The 9167-nt window shown below is 43.6% G+C and overlaps 1 protein-coding gene across 2 annotated transcripts in view; it reads right to left on the minus strand.

Annotated features, from left to right (window-relative positions):
* Positions 1–7173, minus strand: part of LOC117466201 (interleukin-1 receptor type 1-like) — a 32879-nt gene extending 25706 nt beyond the window's left edge. Inside the window, exon 1 of one of the 2 annotated variants that reach the window (XM_071207107.1) lies at positions 7086–7173. The gene's annotated coding sequence lies outside the window, so the exon portion shown is untranslated. The remainder of the gene's footprint in view (positions 1–7085) is intronic. The other variant, XM_034109334.2, reaches the window with a different exon arrangement.
* Between the last annotated feature and the right edge of the window lie 1994 nt (positions 7174–9167).

A 9167-nucleotide genomic window follows, 5' to 3' on the forward strand; every position in this document is an offset into this window, starting at 1 on the left:
AAAAGTAGTCAGAGTTGCAGCGGACCTGCAGGTTTCTGGGAGTTGGTTCCAGATATTTGGAGCAGAATAACTGAACGCTGCTTCTCCATGTTTAGTTCTGACTCTGGGGACAGAAAGCTGACCAGTCCCTGAAGACCTGAGAGATCTGGATGGTTCATCATTTAGCAGTCTTTCTAAGGGAAGTTTGTGAGGTTAGTTCAATTTCTGAGTTAGGATTGGTGGAGGCTGAAGCCACCTCATCAGCCTGTGGGAGGATATATCAAAATGAAAGACTAATTTGGCGTATTAAAGACAATGGGATCTTCCCAACAGCAGAGCTCGAGAGTACAGTGACTGCAACAATATGACTGTTTTTAGCAGGGACGTGCACAGACATTTGGAGGGGCTATTGCTCTAAACTAGAAAAAGGGCCTCCCCCCACCCCGCCGAAAGAACTTTTTATAAAAAATGAAAACCAGGGACATTTTTTGTTTTGCGGTCCATACCTCATTAACATAATCTAATGTTAGTAACTATTAAAGACAAAATGCGGACAATTCTGTTTTAATGTAGTTTGACCGTTGTAACTGCTGTGCCTTAAATAAACTCACTAATTGATTAAACCAGTTCAATACGCATTATTCGTATTCTTATCATTCTTTATGAGCGCAGTAACGGTAAGGTATCAAATTACTTATTTATTTAGTATTCCATAACTTAATAACAGAGATGGACAAACTAAAGTAGAGACATGGCAGAAATCCTACAATGAAGCGGGACAGTGAAGTGTTCTCCCGTAGGCCTATGTGAGAGAGGGCGATCAAGAAAAGAGAGAGAGGGTGAGGGAGTTTGCGGAGCAGATAAGAAGACACAGAAAGACAGAAGCACAATAACAAGTATATTTAGGTGTTTAAATAACCGACGGTGTCAAGAGGAAGTAAAGTCCCCTGGTTTGTCCCCTATACTCTAACTGCTATGAGAGAACTTAAAATCAATTTAAGCATATTTAAAAACGGGGACATTTCCGGGGACAGATTGACCCGGGGATTTTCCACCAAAGCCAGGCAGGCATTTGGTGTGATCACCATAGCCATATGAGGCTGGACCGGACTCTGAGGACTTTCCTTTGCTTTTCAGCTGTCAGATTGTAAACAAAGTCACGTGACTGGGGGCAGATGACTCTACTAATTGTGGGCTTATCATGTTTCTTCGGCCACAACAGAAAAAAAAGACAATCGCTCTCTCCAGAGGGGCAGGCCAGCCAAAAAGTTCAAAAGGGCCGTTGCCCGGGCAACATTAGCCCGTACCTGTGCACGTCCCTGGTTTTTAGTGTGAAGTGAGACGAGGTATATTTCTTGGTAACGAACAAGTTTCACCCTTTCCGTTTTGTGGTGAAGGCTGCTTTTTCCACTGCGGTTCTTCTTCTTTTTTGTAAAACTTCACTAAACTGTGTACTCCTTTGACCTGGCTGCTACACCTCCTCGGACGCAGAAACCGCTGTAAGTAATAATCTTGTTGAATTAGACTTCTCTATTTCAGTTATTCTACTCTGTATAATTGTTCTGTAGTTGTTGTAGCTAAAAGGGCACTTTTGAGAGAATTTAAATCTCAGATCTGTCCACGTGAAACTGTCACTGCGTCCAGTTTCTGTCTGGGCTCCATTTAAATACGCACCCCTCTGCGTTGTCGCCCATCAGCTGTTGAGAGTTAACTAACTAGAGGGGCGTGGCACCTTAGCTGTGAGAACTCAGCAATCAGGCGTCCATTTAGGCAGCTGTTTCTTGAGCGTCAGCGGCAGCGTCAGACAGCCGAAGACTGCCAAAGACATTGGAGTCCTGCGGGAGTAAGACTGCCAAAGACATTGGAGTCCTGCGGGAGTCACGAGGGTGGCAAAGAGGAGGCAAATCCTACTCTAATTTGAGCTAAGTATCACTGGTGTCTTATTCTTATTTTTCTTTTGTTTAGCTTTCCAGCCCCTCATGCTATAATCATGTGTATTTTCTCCATTCCTGTTCATGTGTCTTCTCGCAATTATCACTGGCCCCGTGTATCTCCTAATCACTATAACCGGCCCGCTCTCGTCTATCCCACGTGCTCCACTGAGATCCAGCACCTAGTTTCAGGCGGCCTGTGGAACTGCCAGTCAGCTGTTCCTAAGGCTGACTTCATCTCTGGCTCCGCCTCCCTGCAGTCTCTGGATGTCCTTGCTCTCACTGAGACGTGGATTACTCCATCCAACACATCCACCCCAGCAGCTCTCTCCACAGCATATTCCTTCTCCCATACACCCAGACCCACTGGCAGAGGAGGCGGCACTGGTCTCCTGCTCTCTCCCAAATGGAGCTTTTCCCTCTTCAAGCTACCTAACTTCACTCCTTCCACCTTTGAATTCCATGCCGTCACTGTGACCCATCCTATACAACTGACCATTGTTGTTCTCTACCGTCCACCAGGAGCCTTGGGGGACTTCTTGGAGGACTTAGATCCTCTCCTCTCACACATCCCTGAAACTGGCCCTCCCGCTGTACTTCTCGGAGACTTCAACCTCCAGACGGGGAAGATAGACGAACTAACATCTCTGTTAACCGCCTTTGCTTTCTCACTGTCTCCGTCCCCACCGACTCATAAAGCTGGCAATGTCCTCGATCTCATATTCTCAAGGAACTGCACTACTTCTAACCTCTCTGTAAACCCGCTCCACACCTCCGATCACTTCTTCATTTCATTCTCTTTACCCCTTTCCAAACATAACAAACTAATCTCTTCTCATCCTGCACTTGTCCGCCGTAACCTCCGTTCCCTCTCCCCCTCTACCTTTGCCTCCTCGGTGCTCTCAGCCCTCCCTTCCTCTGACTCGTTGCAACTCCTGCCTCCAAACTCTGCTGCAGAAACTCTCCTCTCTACTCTCTCATCCTCTCTGGACTCTCTCTGTCCTCTCACATCTCGGCAGGCTCGTCAGTCCCCTCCTGCTCCCTGGCTAAATGACGCACTGCGTGCTAATAGAACCGTCCTTCGGGCAGCAGAGCGGAAATGGTGGAAATCCAAACACCGTGACGACCTCCTAACCTATCAGGCTCTCCTCTCCTCTTTCTCTGCTTTGATCTCTCAGGCAAAAAGCACTTTCTTTCAAGATAAGATCCAATCTTCCTATTCCAATCCTAAAAAACTATTTTCCATCTTCTCCACCCTCTTGGACCCCCCCCAAGCCCCTCCCCCTCCTCCCTTCTGTCAAGCGACTTTGTTAACCACTTTGAAAAAAAGGTTTACGACATTCGCTCTTCTTTTTCTGACTCACCCCTACTCACCGCTGGGTCACCAGACCCTCCTTCCACCTGCACACTAACCTCCTTTTCCCCTCTCTCGCCAAGTGAGGTTCTTACCCTCATTACCTCTGCCCGCCCTACCACCTGTCCTCTGGACCCTATCCCTTCAAACCTCCTTCAGACTATCGCTCCTGATATTCTACCGTTTCTCACCCATTTCATCAACACTTCTCTAACTTCTGGTCACTTTCCACACACTCTCAAGGAGGCGAGAGTAAACCCTCTCCTGAAGAAACCCACTCTCAACCCGTCTGATGTTATAAACTACAGGCCTGTCTCTCTCCTCCCGTTCCTGTCTAAAACACTTGAACGCGCTGTCTTTAAACAACTCTCCTGCTATCTCCATCAGAACAACCTTCTGGATCCGCACCAGTCTGGTTTCAAGGCAGGTCACTCCACAGAAACTGCCCTCCTTGCTGTCTCTGAGGAACTGCACACTGCTAAAGCAGCCTCCCTCTCCTCTGTCCTCATCCTGTTGGACCTGTCTGCTGCATTCGACACGGTGAATCATCAGATCCTCCTTCGCACTCTCCAAGAACTTGGAGTTTCAGGCTCTGCACTTTCCCTCCTCACCTCATACCTCAAAGACCGCACCTACAGGGTTACTTGGAGAGGGTCTGAGTCCGACCTTTGTCAATTAACTACAGGGGTCCCTCAGGGCTCTGTTCTTGGTCCTCTCCTCTTCTCCCTGTACACAAACTCGCTCGGATCTGTCATTAGCCCGCATGGTTTTTCATACCACTGCTACGCTGACGACACCCAATTAATCCCGTCCTTTCCCCGCTCAGAGACCCAGGTCGTCGCACGCATCTCTGCTTGTTTAGCTGACATCTCTCAGTGGATGTCAGCTCATCACCTCAAGCTCAACCTTGACAAAACTGAAGTGCTTTTCCTTCCGGGAAAAGATTGTCCCTCTCTTGACCTAACTATCAACATCGGCCCCTCTGTTGTTTCCCCGACTCAGACTGCAAGGAATCTGGGTGTGACCCTAGATAACAACCTGTCCTTCACTGCAAACATCGCTGCTACAACCCGCTGCTGCAGATACACGCTTTTCAACATCAGGAAGATACGCCCACAGCTGACCCAGAAATCGACGCAGGTTCTGGTCCAGGCTCTCGTCACCTCACGCCTAGACTACTGCAACTCCCTCCTGGCTGCTCTACCTGCATGTGCCATCCGACCTCTGCAGCTCATCCAGAATGCAGCGGCTCGTCTGGTCTTCAACCTTCCAAAATTTTCCCACACCACTCCGCTCCTCCGCTCCCTCCACTGGCTTCCGGTAACTGCTAGAATCCACTTCAAGACACTGGTACTTGCATACCATGATGCGAATGGATCTGGCCCTTCCTACATCCAGGACATGGTTAAACTGTACACCCCAGCACGTGCACTCCGCTCTGCATCAACCAAACGACTCGCTGCACCCTCACTGCGAGGGGGACCCAAGTTCCCATCAGCAAAAACACGTGGGTTTGCTATCCTGGCTCCAAAATGGTGGAATGAGCTCCCCATTGAAATCAGGACCGCAGAAAGCTTACACACCTTCCGGCGCAGACTGAAAACTCATCTCTTTCGACTCCACTTCGAGCGATAGAATGACTAACAAAGAACTGCTAACAGAGCACTTATATACTAATAAAGGACTGGCTTATCTATAGCCAGTTGAGCAGCACTTGAAACGATTGGCTCTTTGAAACCTGATGTTCTTATATGATTCTGTTTTCCTCAAGGTTGTGTCTTCCTGGTCGAATGTACTTATTGTAAGTCGCTTTGGATAAAAGTGTCAGCTAAATGCAATGTAATGTAATGTAATGTAATGTAAACTGAATGAGATCTGGTAAAAGGCTGTACAAATGTGCAGAAATAACTAGGGATGTAACGATACCAAAAACTCACGGTACGATAATATCGCGATAAAAAGTCCACGATACGATATTTATCGCGATATTGAAAAATAAAGAAAAAAAATGTGAATTTAAAAAATAATTTTTTTTTACTTGAAATCAAGTTTCACTTTAGTTTTTCAAGTAACTCAACTCTAACTCACTCACTCACTCACTCACTCACTCAGCATCATCAAGGTTATCTTTCAGGAATATGAGCATGTCCACATTTCCAGGTAGAAGGAAGCTGGGATGTTTGGGCGTTTGCAATATCCCCTGCTGTGGAAAAAACTCTCTTGCTTGGTACTGATGTTGCCGGGACGGAGAGATATGCTTTGGGCAGAGGGTCAAACTGTGCATTGTCTCTCCACCACTTCAAAAACAATACCGTTGTTGCCAAGAAGGTGAGGCTGATTCACAGGGCGAGATATAAATATACTGTTGGTACTTGTCAATGTCTCTAGGTATGTACATGTAGCCCTGTACATACGATGTCCTTTTGTGTTATCTGTTGTTTTGTGTTCATGTTGTAACCTGCTTGCTGCCATGTTGGACAGGTCTCTCTTGAAACAGAGATCGATGATCTCAATGGGACCACCTGGTTGAATAAATGTTTAAAAAATAAATGTTATTTAAAAGATGGCGGTAGATTTTGTCAGTCTCACGACGGTATTGAGACATTTATTTACCTCGATGTTCGATATATCGTCACATCCCTAGAAATAACACAAAGATGAATTTAAAACTGATTGAAAGTGACATTTTATGACCTGTCATAAAGGGTTTATAATTAGGTTATGAGTTAGGTTGTAAACACTTTATTAATCATTAAGAACCATTTATAAACCAGTTCTAACATAGTTTTCATCCATCAACACAGGCTCATTATTTGGTCTTATCTTGGCTACTTAGCGAGAATCAACTCAGTGAAAAACAGATACCAAGGATGCTGGCTGATGAAGGAGACGAAGTTAGCTAGGTAGCCAATATAAGACTTAGCAGTACAGATAAATGTGGGCTCACTATTTGGCAAGCAACCGGTCACAGTTGCCCTGTTTATCTCATGTCTTATAAAAGCTTATTAATGATTTATAAAGTATTCACAACCTAATTAATAAATAAATTACAAAACCAAGTTCGTAAACCCTTTATAAGAGTAGCCTTATTGTAAAGTGGTACCGAAACAACTGCCCAAAAATACACCTATTCAAGTTTCATAATAACTCAACGTTTTTAATTTCACTGCCATAGCACTAATATGAAATTAGATTGTTTCCATGTTATGCTACTTTGTACTCCACTACAAACCAGAGGTAGTTCATGTACTTGTCCTCCACCACATGTATTTAACACCTTTAGTTACTTCTCAGATGTGGATGAAAGATGTGAAATATAATCAAGTGTTATCAGACTTTAGTTCCACCTGGAGTAAATCCACCAGCTACCCTGCAGTCTACAAAGCCATTCAGACTAGCTGCACCTTCACCAGCTTTGAGAACACTTGATCAATCATTATAAAACATATCATATATACTTTTACTGTCGCTACTTTCACTATATTTTGATGATAATACTTTTACTTCAGTAACATTTTGAATGCAGGACTTTTACTGTACCAGAGTATTCCTACACTCTGGTACTTCTACTCAAGTACAAGATCTGAGTACTTCTCCCACCTCTGAGGTTAGGCATATCGCTCTCTCTGAATGGCTTGCATCCAGCAGGTGCCTCTAACACACTGTGGTTGGCATTACACACACTTCTCTTAAACATGCAATGCTTACAGTGTGTTGCTCAAAGCTATCTGCATCTGATCTGTTCTACATGCTTTCGGTGCCAACAGTCAAATTAGAAATTAAACAACACTTGATTATCAAAAGTGAGCAGATTGACTCACCTCACAGAAAGCGACGCAGGTTAGGGAGCAGACGCAGGAAGGAGTGAATGGTTTACACAGCAGCGCTCAGAGGAAACCTCGCCCAGGCTCAGACGGCTCTGACTCAACTCTGTCCCACCTCCAGATCACTTTGCAACACAACCTTCCTCTTCCTCTTCCTCTGACTACAATAACTTTCCTCTAAATAAAACAGCCTTACCGAGCGGAAGCCTTTATAGCAATATCTACTTTACAACCATGGTAGATCACCGCACATTTAACAACAAAGTACACCACCTCTGTTGTGCAATATCACTTATGCGCCATATATATTATATATATATACTGTGTATATATATCACTTTATGTTTATTATTTGTACTGGCTGCTACAGTATCTCGTAGTTAGATGATTCAACTACTGAAATAATACCTGTCCAATATTTACTTCCACTTGTACTTCTGTTCCCTGGCTGCCATCACACTACTTCATACTAACGCATATTTAAAAATCTATTTGGTTACTGGTACTTTTTTTGGTGTGTTTTTGTAAATTATAATTTGTGCAATTTCTTTTTTTATCTTTAATATGTTATGCATGCCTCTTAGTTTCTATTTTCTATTTTTGGCTCTTCACTTATTGCTGTAACAATGTACATTTCCCCTCTGGGATGAATAGAGTTATTCTGATTCTGATACTTTGAAGTAATAATTCACCAATGTAACAAATTAGAAGATGTTTCTTTCTGCCGTGATATGCTATCGCTATCCCAACCTTTGCAAGGAAACAGTGTTGTGATATTCCAAGCAACAAAGATTTCAACAAAATCCACTAAGTTATGTACAAAAAGGGGGCTTATATTTTGAAAAATGACTTAAATCTCCTTAAAAATCAATACATGAGAACATTACTTAGTTTTCCGACCAACCACTTGATAAAAATAACCGTTATTTCAAGAATTGAAGAAATCAAAAGGCTGAAAGAGAGGATAATAATATTAATAATACATTTATTTTGTAAGTGCTTTTACAGGTGCTCAAATGCGGCTTTCACACCAGCGCTTTTCAGTTTCTAGCTCCGAGCGGGAGCTTTTCTGATTCAGCTCCGGTTTCCCTTTTCAGCTCCCGCTCTGTGCACACCGCCCACTGGTGCCCCAGAGCTGCCCTTGCTGCGTCATGACGTCACCGTTTACATCGCTGATTTGCCCCCCAACGGCCGCTCACAACAACAACTGCGTCGGGTCGATGATCGTGTTGCTTTTAATCACACGAAGCCAGAATAAATTGAATAACGACTTCTCCAACCTTATACTTTGCTCCAGAGTGCCGTGGTTCATTGTTTATTAATGTGTTTCTGCAGCATTTACCGACCGCTGCAGTGCTGGCTGCTCTTCCACGGGAGTTTATTCTCCCGTTAGCTCCCGGTTAGCTCACACTGCAGCGGCCGCTCTAAAGTATTCACTGTCCGACTCACACAAGCAGCTGATGCATATCCCCAGTTCCCCTAAGTGAATGTGTGTCAGTCTGAATTGACACTGTTTGGTATCACAACGCTGTTATGAAAGTTTCTCTGGTATAAAACGGGTGATGTTGGCAGTGGCGTTTCTATATGTACAAAAGTGGTGGGGCACAAAAAACTTAGATGTCTATATATAAGCTTCTGCAGTGAGGTTCATGGCTGGTGAGGCACTGGCATTGACTCTTCAGGTTTACAAATATTATATTTTGACCTAAATCAAAATATAATATTATTTTCAAAAGCTTTTTTTGTCTGATGCTTCAATTAATTTTAAACAGACAGTTCAACAGAAGGATACCCAAAACAAGTAATTGTATCATTTAAATATTGAATTGTTCTCTCTTAGTAAGATCCAATTTTCAATAAAATTGCAGTCTTACCTTGACATGAATATGAAGTCCATTTGCCTATCCCTCTGGACAAAAATTACTTTTTTGTAAAAGTCCTCCTTATCTTCTTGTAGTTTCAAAAGTCTATCATAAATCTAATCTAATCAATAGATTTATGATTCGAAAATTATAAAAGTAGGGTAGACATGTGGATATTAACCGGCTGAACAAAACGTGCATTTATCTAACCGGTTTG

Source organism: Pseudochaenichthys georgianus, chromosome 21 (genome assembly GCF_902827115.2).
Source record: "Pseudochaenichthys georgianus chromosome 21, fPseGeo1.2, whole genome shotgun sequence".
NCBI lineage: Eukaryota > Metazoa > Chordata > Actinopteri > Perciformes > Channichthyidae > Pseudochaenichthys > Pseudochaenichthys georgianus.